Source organism: Cupressus sempervirens, chromosome 3, assembly GCF_028749045.1.
Source record: "Cupressus sempervirens isolate cs-2001-9-10 chromosome 3, ASM2874904v1, whole genome shotgun sequence".
Lineage (NCBI taxonomy): Eukaryota > Viridiplantae > Streptophyta > Pinopsida > Cupressales > Cupressaceae > Cupressus > Cupressus sempervirens.
Window position 1 is genome coordinate 534274429 of NC_143120.1, and position 20425 is coordinate 534294853.

A 20425-nucleotide genomic window follows, 5' to 3' on the forward strand; every position below is an offset into this window, starting at 1 on the left:
AGATCAGAACATTACAAAAAGTGCCCGATGTTGGCACATGCAGGTTTTAATCAAAAGACGTGCGACACTTTTCACTAAGGGAGGGCGACACTTCTCCCTTACTACGTGCGACACTTCTCAAGAAGGCGTGCGATACCGAAAAAGTATTACGCGACATTTCTCATAAAGCTGTGCGACACTCTTCCAGTGTCGTACGACACTTCTCCAGTAATGCGTGCAACACTTTATAGTATCATACGACATTCTTTCTATGGGCGTGCGATACTTTATCAATGTCGCACAATGCTGAACAAATGTCGCCCATAGAAAGTAAAAACACTTCCAGAACTCAAAAACGGAGAAAAATCGACAAAAGAACCTCCACACCGGGGAGTACCGGATCCACAAAGGCTCGAGGAATGAACACTCGAGCGCAAGAACAACATAGAAAGGAGAACATCTATCCATCTAAACTACAGCAGTAAAGAACACGCTGAAATAAACATCGCAAAAAACAAAAGCAACATCGCAATGTACAGAAATACATCTCAGGAACAAAACAACCAAACTAAGTACGTGGTTCCTCCCAACTGTCAATAGCATCATAAGACCATCGGAGATCCTAACCATCCCCCGTGCGTAACATCCCAAGCCACCGACCAGGTCGTCAGTACTGTCGTAATAGGGACGTCACTACTAAAAACATGCAACAATATAAGCATAAGGAAATCTAACATGCTAGTAGAAAAGCATAAGATAATCCTACAATAGATAACATCACCTATCACATGCTAAACAACAATAAGCAACAGATATACTAATACAATAATTCACAGCATCTAATCATATGCTAAACATCATAATAAGGGAATGCGCCAAATAAAATAACATCATCTAAACATGATATACAAGCATCCCAATGAAAGCATAAATCACAAGAAAGCATACTCCGGTACCCGAAGTACCAAGTGAAGACATCCAACAACGGTCGCACTAGGACAAAAGATCCTCTCTGTACACCGATCCCTAGCAATGGTAAAGGTAGCTATGCCTCCCAACCACGTGGCACCCGTAGGTCCACACCCATCGTGCTGATGGAGATAATGATCCAACCATAAACACACATAAAGCACAACATCCAAGGCTAACACTCACGCCAGACAATATGATGTCTGAACTAAGAACCTAAGACAATGGAAGGAATAAAGGTCCTGGTCAGACACTCAATAGGCTACTATGTAGGGGCTGACATCCTGGAGAGTCGCTTGGCATCAAAAAGCCCAAGCTTGGATCGTGTGTCCTCAAACTTAAACGGGTGCTCACACATTGTGTCCTCGAATTTAATCGGGTGCTCACACATTTTACTTATCTTAAGTTTTTATTAACAATCACACATTTTATTTAGTTATCACTTGCTTAAAACTTCTTATCCTCCATCAACCTCCGGCGCCATGAAAGTCGAGCTGCGAGATAGAAGCCCCCTCCAGATGCTACCCTACCCTACCCATGCTCATCCTACAACAAGTGCCCGTGGGCATGCATACTCCCATCCCAACCCTAATGACGACAAATCCACGGAAGATCGGGCCTCACAAGTCACCCAAAAAATGTACGCACATGTACTCGTGTGTGGCGCACCACCATCACGAAGATCATAACACAAGGACAGGAATGAGAACATAATACAAAGAAAACACCCAAGTGAAAGAAACATGGGAAGGACGGATTTTACACGAATCCCAAAGCCGATAAAACCATACATCATTAAATCACTCAATCGGCCTCAATCCGAGAGTATGGATTCCACACGAATCTCAATGATGCAACAAGACCAAACATCATGAACTCACTCAACCGGCCTCAATCTGAGAGTATGGATTCTACACGAATCCTAGCATTCACGAACAAAAGCAAAGGTCTAAGAGAAACAATAACAACAAGTATAAAATCACTCAACCGAACATAATGTCGGGAGTACGGATGCAACACGCATCCCAATGTAACATAAAAGTGCAAAAGTAGTCTAACTGATATCCAAACGGATCATCCAAGTCCACGACCCACATTGTGCCAAGAAAACTCGAGAAAACAGGGCAACACACAAAACAAGGTAAAAATCTCAAAATTTGAAAAAATTTCAAAATTAAAACCCATTTGGCCTTTGGGTTCAAAAATCCCAAAAATCCAAAAATAAATGGAATATGACACCGTATGCAAAAAGGCCAGCATAATGGCGTAAAATCCCAAACCCTCATCCCAAAAAATAGGGAAATGTTCATACCCGCCCAACCGGGTAGAACTAACATACAGAAACGAAGGGGAACACTAGTTCTCAGCCTCCAAACAAATGGCTACCAAAAACAGAAGCTGAAACGGAGCAGAAACAATAAAACAGGAAAGCCCTACCTCACAGCCAAAAGGGAAAAACGAGAATCTGAACCATAAAATAAATATCCCGCAGAAGTAGCTGAAAATCACGGCAATCCAAGGTTTCCCCGAGTTGGATCCAACGAGCCCGACCTCGCAACGATCCCATGCCCGTAGCTCCCACAACGAACAAAACAGTAAATCCTCATGAAGAGGATTTTTGGGTTTTACTCTCCAACTTTCCAATTTGAAAGTGAGAAGTGAGGAATTAAATTCCTCTTTGGATACTTATTCACTTTTCGGGTGAATAATCGATTAGGGCATTTAACCAACCAATCTAGTTAAACCTCGAATCTACCCAAACGAAAATAGGCTATTCCTATAAATAGGAATTCATCTATGGCAAAGCTGCCAAAAATATAAAATAAATCAATTAAAAAGCCCGAAAATCCAAAAACACAAACCTCCTTAATAACTTTTCGCGACAATGCAAACCTCTAAATGCACAGACACGCTTACTGGTCTAATCACATAATGCAAATGAGTTCGAATTTAATAATCACCGAAAGGTTTAAATTAAACATTTAATTAAGGATACGTCGACCATACAAGGACGACATTGGTAAAATATGAACGGCTGAATCACTAACTCCATGTGCCACTGCCAGGGATATAAATCCTGCACACTAAACAACACAATCAAGTGCAATTGCATATAATAACATAGCCGAAGCAATAATGCATTAAATCACCTAATTTAACCATTTATTTAATTAGATTAAAATAATCTATTTACATCACTCACGTTCGCATAAAGCATAACAACGCAGGAATGAAGTAAATAACCATAGCATTAAATCCATCACATAACATAATAAGAGATATGTCCAAATACCAAATAACCAGATAGCATCATAAAACACACTGTCATCTCAAAATGGCATCATCGTGCAATATGATTAACTGAATAGCATAGTAGTCTAAAATCCATGATACTGGAATCAAAGTGTAGCATCTGACCCTCGGGTCCTCTCAAATGTAAACATAACATGAGTAACAAATATCTCTCTAATCAGAAATATAACAAGGTAAATGCCTGCAGCACATAACCCAATAAATCAACATGGACAATCCATTTCTAATCATTAATGCATTTAATAAAGATTGATTACTCTGCATTTAAAAGGCATTTAAAACACATAAACAAACACAGTTATAAACATGACTAACCACTGCTACAGGAACCTAGTCCAGTGTAGCATGGTAAAAGAACATAGTGCAATCTCTGCACACATCTCAAGGTAATCACGGAACAATCTCATGATACCACATCGATCTTGGTAACCACTGGCACAAACCTCAATGAACCAAAAATCACATCATAATCTCAAAGATCAGTCAAAAGCATAATCAACGCAACTGATAAAGAAACATAAATTCAAACACCTCAACGGTGTAGACCACTCAGGGTCACAATCATGATCCATCACAACAAAAGATCAGGAAGGGTGCATCCATCAAGACAACTTACAAAAGTCAAATGGGAGAGGCACTACATCATCCCCCCCAAATACTAGGCTTACTCTTGGAAGCCTGCAATCCAAGAATAGAACTCAAAACACACAAGAACAAAATCAAAAGCGAGCAATAGGAATGACTCAACATCTCCGTACAAGTCAAACCCAAAACACTCCAACATTCTCAAACCATCATGTTAACCCCCAAATGGGTTAACCACAAGAGAATGGGTGTCACACTGACACAAGGTCCTCCAACAAGGAACCTTCTATGCGCTAGGAAAAATCATCTAGCCATAAAATCAACAATACAAGGTAAGGAACAAGCCACTCTACCTTGTCAACAGGTGCCCAACAAAACATGCACCTACCACATGACCACAAAACCAGGTCAAAACATAATGCACTTCCAACAAAAGTTGGAATCATGGGGAAAAACCATCCCAAAATCCCAAGAATACTATCATGTCACACATGATCATTCTGGAATCTACTTAAACTCACCCTTAGAACAAAGAGGATGAAATTTTACCAGCAAAAGGACACACTCCAAAAGACTACTCACCACCAAGCATAGGAGCATGACGCCTCACCATGGCACAAAAGCTCAACTACCACTGGAAACTAGGGTAACACAACCCAACCAGACAAGATATCACCTTCTCACAAGGTTCAAAGACTTTCGTCAGTGGACACAATCATCAAATGTCTGCATACCAACTCACGAGATGGTAACATGTGTCCAACGATACCATGTCCCTCTAGCACATGCTAGGAAAACTACACCCAAACTACCGCTAAACTCAATCTCTAGCCTCAAGTCAACAGTTAAAGAGAAAACTTGATTGAGACAATCCACATGAAGATAAAATCTTAGGGAGAAGGATACTACAGAGTATAGGACTGAGAGGGAGTCGCTCTCAACCTCTATACAAAATCAGCCCAAGATGCATTAGGGAACTCACAATTTCCCCCAACCATCAACATACTCACAAGAGAACACTAACTGAGCTAGTGGCATAACCACACTAGCCTACTCTCTCAAGAGAGAAAGAATACGGAGATGTGCCAAGGTCAACATCCAGAAAGGAGAATGTAGACTCATCAAAGAACTGAGTCACTCCCAAACGAAAAGGCAACATCAACCCTGAGCAAGGAACGCTCACAAACCATACTACACCTCACAAGGGTGGTTCAGTGCAATAGGAAACACAAAAAAAAAACCCAAGCACGAACCCCAACAAGTACGTAGTAGATTATGAAGACAAGATACTCTTCTATTATGAATAACATGAAGAGTTAAACTTCTCCAATGGCCATAAATATGATATGTCATGATCGAATTGGCCTCTACTCAAAAAGTTACTCGAAACATCAAACAGCAACTCCATAAGCCATAGCTTTCACGTCCGAACTTGGATTGAATCCATTTGAAAAGCATCGAAAAGATATCGACAAGGACTACAACATGAAGAAGCTAAGAGAGAACAAGACCTACAATCTGAGCCACCACTCAAATCAAAACAACAAAGAAAAAACCAACAGCCTTGGTCACCAAGACAAGCAACAGACGAAATGTCCAAATCCACACAAGAACACACATGCCCAAAACAACATAAGACATGGAATGAAAGGTAATTCACACATTGAAACCATCATTACTCCTCTTTCATAATTTCATTAATTAAACATAACATAAGCACTAATGCATAATGAACTGAAAGATTTTCAAGCAAAGGTCCAAGAGTCACTTACCATAAAACATGTACATATCTTTCAATTTCTTTCAAGAATACACTACGTTTACTCATCTTTAAAACCATTCAATTGCATTAACAACTTTAAATCTATCAAAGACACACTAGCATGTTCTCCATGATATTATCCCTTCAACGTACTACCAGAGGTTCGAGATGAACATGATAGAGTCACAACACACAATTGGGCAGCAGTAAAACACATCCAGAATAGTCATCAAGAAACATAATCAAAAGCCCAAATGGTGGAATTGACAATTCCAACAGTAAGTACTAAAAAGAGCTCACTTCAAAAATAAGTCAAATGTGACAACTATCACAAAGAGAGCGATAGATAAAATTTGATGACTACTCCAAGAGAGGAAAAAAAATTGAAAACCAATGCTAGCCCAACAACATGAGGAAAGCACCTCCAACCAAATAAAATAAGGCATCAAACAAATCACATTACAAGTGATGACTGAGTATAGTCACACAAGAGGGATAAATCACCACACAATGCTAAGGAATACATCATCCTAGCATCGTTAGAGAACACACTCACACACATCGAGCAGTATACCATTAGTAACCTCATGCATATGCAGACAACAATAATTTCCATGCAATGCAACATTTAAATATTCATCAAATTAATGCAGTTCTACATAAGCTTAAGAAACAATTAGGTTGGGGACTTAAGTCATTTACCCAAGGATATAATGCAAACCTATTACTTTGCAATGATTCACAATAAACACTCATTTTCAATGAAAGGAACCATTTCATCATTATATCAACAAAATAAAGAATCACAATAAGATTCATTCATCAACTTACAATCAGGAGAAAACAGGGAAACAATGCACCCACTCCACAAGGAGAAACAAAAAGAGGCACACAAGCCAACACATGGACACCAATCAGTGGTTCCATCCAAAAGGAGTCACACAAGCAACCAACCAACCAAGGCACATCGATACCACTAACAAAACTAGGAAGGCTCACTTCCTTCTCCACACACTGCTCTAGTTATATCTACTGGACAAGCAAATCCATCACGAGTAGATACCAAAGCAACAAAGATCATGAGTTCTCACCAAGACACTCGCACTCAACCAACGCAGCAACAACTACTTGGGCAACATAAACACAGAGATCCCAATGTTTGAACATGGGCTCTGATACCAGATGTAATGCCCCGCTCGGAGATCCTTGGAAACAAGGATTCAAATCAAGCCAAGATTTTTTTTTTTTTACAAGTATGAATGCACAAGACAACATCATACAAGAATCACAAAGATCACAACAGAAGACTTCAACACAATCCCGACAACCAACGAATCTCCGAATGCCACTACCCAACTGACACACCCAAACAAAAGCCAACAACCACCACAACAAGATGAGGACACAAGAAATGACCACTCATCAACAAAACACCAAGCTGGGGTAAAATGCAGAATCCCAAAATTTTGCTAAGCCTGTAATCCTGAAACCCTGAAAATTGGCTAAGTCTAGATTTCTAAAGCCCTAAAATTTCTTAGAATCCATAACTTATCTCCGAGAGGTCTGAAACCTATCTCAAACGATTTGTCGCATATATTAAAATATATCTTAAGTATACGGTACTTAAATGATATATTTTAAACCCCGAAAGACTACAACAAAAACCCAAAAACTGAATTTCAAAAGAAACCTCCTCAATTCAAAATGCAACAACATAGGCTTGAAGAACGCCCAAAAGGGTATCCAAATCAACTCTCAAAAAGATCAGAACACTAAAAAAAGTGCCCGCTGTTGGCACGCGCAGGTTTTAACCAAAAGGCGTGCGACACTTTTCACTAAGGGAGGGCGACACTTCTCCCTTACAGCGTGCGACACTTCTCAAGAAGGCGTGTGATACTGGAAAAGTATCGCGCGACATTTCTCATAAAGTTGTGCGACACTCTTCCAGTGTCGTACGACACTTCTCTAGTAATGCATGCGACACTTTATAGTATCGTACGACATTCTTTCTATGGGCGTGCAATACTTTATCAGTGTCACACAATGTTGAACAAATGTCGCCCATAGAAAGTAAAAACACTTCCAGAACTCAAAAACGAGGAAAAATCGACAAAAGAACCTCCACACCGGGGAGTAACAGATCCACGAAGGCTCGAGGAATGAACACTTGAGCGCAAGAACAACACAGAAAGGAGAACATCTATCCATCTAAACTGCAGCAACAAAGAACACACTGAAATAAACATCGCAGAGAACAAAAGCAACATCGCAATGTACAAAAATACATCTCAGGAACAAAACAACCAAAGTACGCGGTTCCTCCCAACCGTCAATAGCATCATAAGACCATCGTGGATCCTAGCCATCCCCCACGCGTAACATCCCAAGCCACCGACCAAGTCGTCGGTACTGTCGTAATAGGGACGTCACTACTAAAAACATGCAACAATATAAGCATAAGGAAATCTAACATGCTAGTAGAAAAGCATAAGATAATCCTACAGTAGATAACATCACCTATCACATGCTAAACAACAATAAGCAACAGATATGCTAATACAATAATTCACAACATCTAATCATATGCTAAACATCATAATAAGGGAATGCGCCAAATAAAATAACATCATCTAAACATGATATACAAGCATCCCAATGAAAGCATAAATCACAAGAAAGCATACTTCGATACCCGAAGTACCAAGTGAAGACATCCAGCAACGGTCGCACTAAGACAAAAGATCATCTCTGTACACTGATCCCTAGCAGTGGTAAAGGTAGCTACACCTCCCAACCACGTGGCACCCATAGGTCCACACCCGTCATGCTAATGGAGATAATGATCCAACCATAAACACACATAAAGCACAACATCCAAGGCTAACACTCACGCTAGATAGTATGATGGCTGAACTAAGAACCTAAGATAATGCAAGGAGTAAAGGTCCTGGTCAGACACTCAATAGGCTACTATGTAGGGGCTAACATCCTAGAGAGTCGCTTGGCATCAAAAAGCCCAAGCTTGGATCGTGTGTCCTCAAACTTAAACGGGTGCTCACACATTATGTCCTCGAACTTAATCGGGTGCTCACACATTTTACTTATCTTAAGTTTTATTAACAATCACACATTTATTTAGTTATCACTTGCTTAAAACTTCTTATCCTTCGTCAACCTCCGGCGCCATGAACGCCGAGCTGCGAGATAGAAACCCCCTCCAGATGCTACCCTACCCTACCCATGCTCATCCTACAACAAGTGCCTGTGGGCATGCATACTCCCATCCCAACCCCAATGATCATAACTTTCGGCAAATCCACGGAAGATCGGGCCTCGCAAGTCACCCAACAAATGTACGCGCACGTACTCGTGTGTGGCGCACCACCATCACGAAGATCATAACACAAGGACAAGAATGAGAATATAATGCAAAGAAAACACCCAACTGAAAGCAACATGGGAAGGATGGATTCTACACGAATCCCAAAGCCGATAAAACCATACATCATTAAATCACTCAATCGACCTCAATCCGAGAGTATGGATTCCACACGAATCCCAATGATGCAACAAGATCAAACATCATGAACTCACTCAACCGGCCTCAATTCGAAAGTATAGATTCTACACAAATCCTAGCGTTCACGAACAAAAGCAAAGGTCTAAGAGAAACAATAACAAGTATAAAATCACTCAACCAAACATAATCTCGGGAGTACGGATGCAACACGCATCCCAATGTAACATAAAAGTGCAAAAGTAGTCTAACTGATATCCAAACGGATCATCTAAGTCCACGACCCACATTGTGCCAAGAAAACTCGAGAAAACAGGGCGGCACGCAAAACGAGGTAAAAATTTCAAATTTTGAAAAAACTTCAAAATTAAAATCCATTTGGCCTTTGGGTTCAAAAACCCCAAAAATCCAAAAATAAATGGAATCGAACACCGTATGCAAAAACGGCTAGCATAACGGCGTAAAATCTCAAACCCTCATCCCAAAAAATAAGGAAATGTTCATACCCGCCCAACCGGGTAGAACTAACATACAGAAACGAAGGGGAACACTAGTTCTCAGCCTCCAAACAAACGGCTACCAAAAACAGAAGCTGAAACGGAGCAGAAACAATAAAATGGGAAAGCCCTACCTCACAGCCAAAAGGGCAAAACGGGAATCTGAACCATAAAATAAATATCTCGCAGAAGTAGCTGAAAATCACGGCAATCCAAGGTTTCTCCGAGCTAGATCCAACGAGCCCGACCTCGCGACGATCCCACGCCCGTAGCTCCCACAACAAACAAAACAGTAAATCCTCATAAAGAGGATTTTTGGGTTTTACTCTCCAACTTTCCAATTTGAAAGTGAGAAGTGAGGAATTAAATTCCTCTTTGGATACTTATTCACTTTTCGAGTGAATAATCGATTAGGGCATTTAACCAACCAATCTAGTTAAACCCCGAATCGACCCAAACGTGTAGTGCCTGCCCCTAGATCGCATTTCTATTATCATTGTCAAATTCTTTTAAGTTGATTTTATGCATTGATTAGTTTAGAGATATTGGATTTACAATATTATGATATTATTTCATGTTTTCGATTACATATATACTTGTTGATTTCATTTCACATGACGTTAATGATGTCTTAATGATTCCTAATTAGTAAATGTGGTTTCTTTTGTAACAATGTTAGCGTAATGTCTTTAATGATGATTATGTTGTATTGATAGAGATGCATTATTATATGTACACATTTGATATTAGACTTGTGATTTTTACGATACTTACCCCATACTTGCATGTGTATGGTGTGCGTGTTTATTTTATCTTTCTGTCTGACGTGTTTGATGTGATTAAGGGAGGGAGTCGTAGTCACCTGCTAGTCGGGATCTACACGATGAACCACTCCCTACCATTGTCTGTTTAGTTTAGATATATTATATACATGTACATGCTCGTATTTTATGCAGGATGCAGGTACCGGGCATCGACTTCCCTGAATTGCCAGGATAAGCGTACCCTATTACATATACTCAAATGGTGAGAATGGGAAGATAATGATCAGGTCCAATCCTAGCCATAGCCTATAATACTTGTCCTGCAAGGAGGACTCGTAACAGACTGTCTACCCTTTTTTAACCCGTGAGTATTTTATGCGTATGTTGTTTTGTGAGTCTTTGATGAATTTCTATTAATTAAGTCTAATTAAAAGATTAAATTAATGATTTAATTTAATGAAGATTATTATGGCATTTTAATATATAATTTTATATAATTAATTAAATATAAAGAATTGAATTGGAAGATAAAAGCTATAAGATTAAATTTAGAACGTGATAATATTTATTTAATTTAATAATAATATATTTAGAGTTTATTTTTAAATAAATGCTAAATATTATTGTTATTTAAGTTAATAAATATTTATCAAATTAAACGTTCAAAAATAAATTAAGAAATAAAAAGATATTAAATTATGAATATGTTTTAAGTTCGCATGAATGAGTTTTAAATATAAGAAATTAATTAAAAGATAAAATATGTGCACTTGATTAAGATATTTTAATAAAGTGCACATGAGATTAAAGTTATAAATTTATTAAAGTAAAGTCTAGTGGAAAGATTAAATAAAGTAATTTAATAATTCACTTAAAGTGCATGAAAGGAATAATAAAAGAATATCTTAATTAAAAAAAAAGATTAATTGTGCATGAAAGAATTAATTAAATAAAATTATTCTCATTTAGAAGTGGTGGTGACAGAAACCCTAAAGGGTAATTAGATTCTTTATTAGAGGGTTTTCGGGTCATTATTGGGGACACAGATTTCAGGAAACACACAGGTTTATGGAGAGCAACTCGAAGGGTTTGGAAAGAAACGAATTTTACGTGGCTTGAAAGATTTTGCTTGCGGTAGGAATTTTGTATCTAGTTGTCAGAGGTTAGCATCAGATCCAGGTAGGATCTCGTGGCTTGATTATATAGTGGTTTTCACTCTTCAAGTTTCTGTCTGCTCTGTGTCTTTTGCATGTGTTGTTTTTCTGGTATGCAATATTGTTCTTGTTTGAGAAATATCTGTTTATGGCTTAGATGGATACTTCGTTGAGTTATCTTAGAGGATTGTATTTGAATAAGAAATTAATTAAATACGAGAATCTATTGGATATTGAAATCAAGCTTGAGAGTTAAAAGATAAACGTCTTCTTTCAATAGATTTTAAGAACAAAAATTAATTTGAGAAAAAGTTTGAAATGAAAAGAAAATTTTGAATTGAAAATTGAATGGTTAAATTTGGTTTTCCTATCAGAGTAATGCTATACATTTTATTAAAAATAAATAAATTTTAAAAAATAATAATAATAATAATAAAAATAAAAATAAAATGTATAAATTTCAAAGTTGGGCGATATTTTTATTTTAAAATATATATATATATACATAAAATCGGGTGGGCGGGGCCACCAACCCCCACCCCCCATACTCACCTTTTTCGCGGCATTAAATCCATCACATAACATAATAAGAGATATGTCCAAATACCAAATAACCAGATAACATCATAAAACACACTGTCATCTCAAAATGGCATCATCATGCAATATGATTAACTGAACAACATAGTAGTCTAAAATCCATGATACTGGAATCAAAGTGTAGCATTTGACCCTCGGATCCTCTCAAATGTAAACATAACATGAGTAACAAATATCTCTCTAATCAGAAATATAACAAGGTAAATGCCTGTAGCACATAACCCAATAAATCAACATGGACAATCCATTTCTAATCATTAATGCATTTAATAAAGATTGATTACTCTGCATTTAAAAGGCATTTAAAACACATAAGCAAACACAGTTATAAACATGACTAACCACTGCTACGGGAACCTAGTCCAGTGTAGCATGGTAAAAGAACATAGTGCAATCTCTGCACACATCTCAAGGTAATCATGGAACAACCTCATGATACCACATCGATCTTGGTAACCACTGGCACAAACCTCAGTGAACCAAAAATCACATCATAATCTCAAAGATCAGTCAAAAGCATAATCAACGCAACTGATAAAGAAACATAAATCCAAACACCTCAATGGTGTAGACCACTCAGGGTCACAATCATGATCCATCACAACAAAAGATCAGGAAGGGTGCATCCATCAGGACGACTTACAAAAGTCAAATGGGAGAGGCACTACATCACCATCCTAACTATGTGAACATCTATCTCCACCATACAACATAGGGACATCATGATTGGGTATGTATGAATTAAGAGGGAGGATATTGCAATTGAGGGTTTGTATAGTACTATCACATGCTAATTGGTCACATCATCCATACAATGTATTGGCAACATGTTTGTATGACATTTTCCATTGACACGATATTGTATGTTTTCATTGTACACATTGTGAGAGGATCATCGAATTGGATAGGAACTTATGAATGGTAGTACACCATTTCACTCAACCCTACAGAGTTTGGAGTAGTCATGGTCGGCTCGTGGCTATACAACCATGAAAATGCACTTCCTTTACATTGCTTTTCTAACTTTTTTAAAAATTAACTAAGTCCTCTCCTTCGTATGGAACTGCATTTTCGTGGTTGTATAGACATTTTCATCATGGTCGTGTGACCTACATCGTTATGACCATTGGCATTACCATATGACATTGGGACAATAGAAAACATCACTTTGTAATGCTTACTTTTTTGTTGGTCTAAATGTATAGGCATTTAGCTCATTTGTAATAATTAAGTTGTTAAAAATGTGATCTCCTTCATGGAATCCATGAGGGATTCTCCATTGCATGTAGGATCTCCTCGTGCTTTTCAGCTTTTCATTGTCCATTTTGTTATCGTTATAATGTATACATTTCAATGTGACAAAAAATGATACACCATATGCAATAAGTTGTACTTCAAATTATCAGGGGAAGCTCCCATTAATGTGTAGTCTATGAATTGTTAAAAAATGAGATAAATAAAAAATGGAATAATATTGCATTAACAATGACCTCTTTAGTAGAGTTTACAGATGTGAATTATCATGTAGTCCAAAAATAGATCTAGATGAGAAAAATTTAAAAGGACACTTAAATGACCATTAATTAAGTTTCTAGATAGATATGATAAATTTATTGATGTCCAACAATAGATCACAAAAAGGGTATAAGGGATCGGAGAACATACAACAAGCTAATAGCCAATAATGAGAACACCAAATGGTGCCTGGAGGAAGAGCAAGCAAGAAAGTACCAACAAAGAGCCCAAAAGAAAATAAAGTTAAACCCTCCTAGCCAACAAGTAGTACACTTGAGCAAAGGATACAGTTTGAGATGAGAGTGGGGCATGAGCCATCTTAGGGAAACACTAGAGGTGGGTTGTTGGTTCTGCCAAGTGTGCCCTTTGTGAAGCCTCATAGACATGGTGTGTCTAGAAATAGGAGGTTCAAGTGACCGCTTCGTGCCCTAGGTTAGATGCACAAACATGAAGAAAAAGGTGTTGATCTAATATGAACCCTTTATTTATGGGAATTGAGTCTACAAGGTGTGATATCGAAGTTGTGTGGCATCTTGGAGGTATAGCGCAAGACACCATTAATTGGTCTATTTGAAAAATGAAGAAAGGGATTTACTCTCTCTAACAAGAAGTAAAACCTCTTACTAATCTCATAGAAGATGAGGCAATGGAAAATAAAGTGTGCCCCAAGTTCTTCTTCCCCCAAAGGACAAAGGAATTGAATCTGATACATTTTATCACCCTAATGGTCTATCAGTATATGGAGTGTGTGGGAGCCCACTCTAAAAGAACCCAAAGAGATGCACTAGACATGAGTTCAGTGACAAGAAAGGTACAAAGGCACACAATAATCCCATCTTGAATATTCATATAGTACTTAGCATAAAGGCCATAATTGGATGGAGCCACCCCGTGGGGTTACTCTTTGTAGATGTCAAGTCTAACTTGCTTATTTAGCTCCTATTGAAAAGAAAGGAGGTGAGTGTGCACATCTAGAGGGAACTACAAGGAGGAGAGACGATCCATCTTAACCCTCACCAAAACCAACAAATTAGAGGTCTAGGTGTACCAACAATGGGCCCTACTAGCAAAATTAGCACTTGCAATTGTTAAAGTGTAGCTACAGTAGAAGTGAAGTACACATTATACTTAGTATATGAATTTGTGACTCTCTTTCTCATATATATATATATATATATATATATATATATATATATATATATATATATATATATGGCTGAGATGATAATTCAATAACCATAACAATATATCTTCCTTGGCAACAATCGGTATATACTACAAAATTATTATTTATATTTTTAGAATATTAATTGCAGTTGGTGTGTGTGTGTGTGTGTGTGTGTGTGTGTGTGTGTGTGAAAGACATACTCAGTATACTATATCAAATTCTTACTATAGCAGAGCTAAATCAATATTGAATAAGAATTATGTACTGTTGATCTCTATCAAAGATCCATTCACATTTACATGGTATCAGAGCCACACTAATAAAGAATTTTATTCATTCTTATACAAATTTAATCTATTTAACTATCTTCAATCTAAAACTATGGTGAATCACGTAAGAATGGAAAACGGACTTGAAGGGGCCTCTAATTTTGCACCATGGAAATACGGGTAATTATCATTCTTCGAGAAATAGAATTAGAAGGATACATAGAGGAAAACAAGTCTATGCCAAAGAATGAACCAGACAAAAAAACCTAGAAAAGACATAATAATAAAGCTATGAAGATTATTATAGACTCGGTCAAAGATCACATTCTCCCATCAATATCAAGCCTAAAAACAACGTATGAGATGTTCACCACTATTAAAAATACATTTGAAATCAATAACACCAGTAGATTGTTGACATTGAAGAAACAACTACTATACATCAAAATGAATAATAGAGATTCTATAACATCTTTTTTTTTTAAGAATCTCATAATTAAAAGATCAATAGGCAACTATTGAAAATCAAGTGGATGACAAAGAACTTTGTATTATAACACTAAACAGATTACCCTTATCTTAAGAAACTTTTATTCATGGACTAATCTCTCAACCTAAACTTTGAGCAACTTAAAAATGAATGTACTCAAGAAGAGTCAAGATTAATTTCAAGAGGAATCAGATTAAATCAAGAAGGAGATATTCAAGCTCTCCAAGTCAATACCAACAATAATTGAAAGAAAGGTAAATTCAAACGAAAAAAAAAGGAATTTAACAAAACATACAAGAAAAGTGATTGGTCAAAAGTACAATGCTTCAAATATGACAAATTTGGTCATACTCATAACATCTGTCTAGAATGAAAGAAAGTTCAAGCACCACTAGCAAAAGTTAGATGAAAAAGATGATAACTTTGCATTTTACTTAGCTCTCTCAAGTGAACTCAAATCCAACAAAAATACATGGATAGTAGATAGTGGAGCACCTCGTCATATCAGATTTTGGAAACAAATTTGAAAGTTTTGAAGGATACTCCTCTAAAGAAGTGACTATTGGAGATAATTTTACACATCTAGTAAAAGGTATTGGATCATATTCAATCCAAACTAAAAATAGGTATCACTCTTCAACTAAAGAATGTTTTATTTGTACCTGGCATAAAAAGAAATTTGGTCTCCATCTCTGGCTTTGCAAACCAAGGGTATCAAATCACATTCTAAGAGGATAAAGTATCATCTTGGGCAAAGAATTCCAACATTAAGAATGTTATATCCAACAGATTTAGAGATGGAAGTTTGTACAAACTTTGTAATCATCAAAATCTAGCACTAAATCATTAAATCTCAAATTCTAATGAAATATGGATCGTGCTTTATCATTCATAGAAAAAATAGTAACCAAGTTACCTAGTTTAAAACCTAATCATGTTGGCATTTGCAAAGGATGTGCCTTAGGTAAAAACACAAAAAGGTCATTTCCCAAAAGTGATCACAAATCCAAATCTATACAAGAACTCATTCATACTAACTTATGTGGTCCAATGTTTGTACCTCCCCTAAACGGATGTCTATACTATGTAATTTTTATAGATGACTTTCCTAGGAAAATTTGGATTTACTTCTTTAAACTTAAAGAATCAACCAAAGTGTTATCCAAATTCAAAGAATTTAAAGCACTAGTTGAAAACCAAACTAGAAAGAATATAAAAATCCTAAAATTAGACAATGGAGGTGAATACATTTCAAAAAAAAATTAAAGATTTTTGCATCTTTATTGAGATTAAGAGTGAGTTTTCTGTATCATATAATCCTCAACAAAATGGAGTTCTAGAAAGGAAAAACATGCTTATTATTGAATCTATCAGAGCTATGATGCATGATCAAAACCTTCAAACCTCTTTTTAGGGTGGAGCTTCTAACACTACAATTTACATCCAAAATTGATGTCCTCGTTCATTATTGGAAAATACAACTCCTGAAGAAGTATTTATTGGCAACAAACCAAGCTTAAATCATCTAAGAATATTTGGGTACCCTATATATATTCACATCCCTAAAGAAAAGAGAACTAAACTAGAACCATCAGGAAAGAAGGGCATATTTATCAGATACAATGAATCATCCAAACGTTACATGATTTACATCCCTAGACAAAAAACTATTGAAATTAATTGAGATGTAAAATTTGAAGAAGGCATTGCTTTTAACCTCTCCAAGAACATTGATGAATCATACTCAGACACAACTACTGAAGTAGATGAGAATCCTCCAATAGAGAATGAGGGGGAGATTAATACTAGAAGTCTTGCAGCTCCAAGTCCTAATACAAAAAATATTGAAAACCTTAACAATAAAAAGAGACCACTTTGGGCAAGAAAAATGATAGAAGAAAATCATATAGAACCCGATGAAGTAATCAGAGTAAACAAGAGAATAAGGAACTATGCATTCTATGTAGCATGAATTTATGAATGCATCATAACAAAACCTGCAAATGTTGAAGAAGTATTAACATGCCAACCTTGGAAAGATGCAATGATTGAAGAATATCAATCCATACTAAAAAATGATGTGAGGGATGTTGTACCTAGACCCAAAGATAAATTAGTTGTCTTTTCTAAATGACTATTGAAAATCAAGCATGCACCAAATGGTAGTATTGAAAAATATAAAGCTAGATTTGTAACTCGCGAATTCTCACAAAAATAACAAATTGATTATGAAGAATTTTTTTCTCCAGTTGCTCATTACACTCTTCTCAGAACTATCATAGCTATTGCAACATCCAAAGGGTAGAAGATACATCAAATGGATGTTAAAATTGCATTCCTAAATGGTGTAATTGAAGAAGTATACATCGAACAACCTAAATGATTTATCACCCATGACAAAATTTATTATGTATGTAAACTAAAGAAAGCTCTATATGGTCTTTAAAAAGCCCCCAGGGCATGGTAGAAAAGGATAGACAAAATGAAGTTGAGCCTCATATATATTTCAAAATAGTTGATGGTGATATGATTATTCTTATATGGTATGTTGATGATTTACTACTAACAAGTGAAGATCATCTTATAGCAAAATGCAAACAAGATCTGGCAATAGAATTCGACATGAAAGATCTAGGACTTCTTCATTACTTTCTAGGCTTAGAATTATGTCAAAAGAAGAACTATATCTTTCTAAATCAAGGAAAATATATCGTTGACATTCTAGCTAAGTTTGGAATGATGGATTGCAAACCCTTAACTACTCCAATGGAAGTAAATCTACTCAAACTGAAAAATGATGGATTTGAATCTAAACCTACTGATCCTACTTACTACTGGCAAATTATCGGATCACTAATGCACTTAGTAAACACTCATCTTGACATTTGTTATGCAACTAATGCCTTAGGTCAGTTCATGTGTCAGCCGAAGAAGATCCATTTCACGGTAGCCATGCACATTTTACGATACTTACATGGTACAATTAGTATGGGCCTCAAATATGATGAAGTTGAAATTAATCTTCATGGATATTTAGATTTTGATTGGGCAAGCAACTCTACTAATTGTAAGACTACTACAGGATGTTGTTTTAGTCTCAATTCAACAATGACCTCTTGGTTTAGCAGAAAATAATCATCAGTCACCTTAAGCTCCACTAAAGCATAATACATAGCTTCTTTCACGGGATCTAGAGAACTGGTATGGTTAAGAAAATTGCTAGTCAAATTGTTCGAAAAACCCTTGAAGCCTACTATCATCCATTGTGATAATCAAAGTTGCATCAAGCTATTAGTGAATCTAGTTTTTCACAATCAATTTAAGAATATTGAAATACCTTATCATTATATTAGAGATACAGTAGATCGAGATGTTCTCAAGCTAGAATACACAAGTACAAATGAACAGACAGATGATGTGCTTACTAAACCTCTTTCCAAGCCCAAATTGGAATATTTCATAAGTAAATTTGGTATGATTAAATTATGATTGTAAACATTGAAATCAAGTTTCAATTTTCTTTTGAAATATTTATGTGTATTCATTATTAATTAAAATGCTACTATCTTATACTTGCATTTGATATGTAATGAAAGGTGACGATCTTTCATTGACATATATAAACAAAATGTAACCATTGTAAGATGATGATCTCACAAGTGGTAGACATGTTATCATGACAAGATTATGTTGTTATTTCAAATAACCAGAAGTCTTGATAATGAACATATTATGATCAGACTTCATTAAGTTGTTGTCCCAGAGTGTCAGAGATCATAATACTTGTCATGATATATAAAGTTCATGACATTGTGATTTTGGTTATCTGATGGACTACTCTAGATCTCTGTTAATGAGTATCGGAAATCAAATAACCTATTCTCCTGATAGATATCAATGAAGTTGATACCAATGCACATAGAAAGACAATATGAGAAACCTTGGTGTCTCACTTCTCCCTCGCTAAGAGGGAATGTTAAGTGTAGCTTTAGTAGAAGTGAAGTACATATTATACTTATAATATGAATTTGTGACACTCTCATATATATATATATATATACATGGGGCTATCAAAACTTCTTCATTATCATAGGTCTTGATTCAAACTACTATTCAAAGGCATGACTATCGAAAAGTAACTAAGATCATGATCCATGTAGGGGCATGACCATACTCGCTCATACTTATAATGATCACTAGCTAAGATGATAATTCAATAACCACTGCAATATATCTTCCTCAGCAACGACCAGTATATACTACAAAATTATTATTTATATTTCTAGAATATTAATTGATTAAGAATTTTGTACTAGTGATGTCTATCAGAGATCCATTCACATTTACAATAGAATATCAGTATGCTAGGTAAGAGTATATGTGATTATCCTTGATTGAGTGTGCAAAGCCCTGAAGTCAATGAAGGAACCAAAGCAGATTGAAGATGGCCCCTGTAATGTCCCCTCTATTAGGGTTAGTTTGGGACAAGTAACTCCTACAAAATAATGGTTAGAATCACAATAATTTAACAAAACTAACTATTTTACTCTACCCTCTAATTTAACCCCAACTTTAAAGACATCTCCAACTCAGGCTTCCTAGCTCATAGCTACCTCGTCGCCTTCCTGGTAGCACACCCCTTAAGATTCTTCTTGGACGGGCATCCTCTATCCAAGGCTACTCACATATGCATATATTGACAATATCATAATATTCTGGCTCATCGATTATCGGCCATGGCAGACAATGGAGATCTTAATATCTCCATGCTCCATGCTTCGATATTGATTCTCGGCTATGGCAGACAATGGAGATCTTAATATCTCACATGTTCCATGCTCCA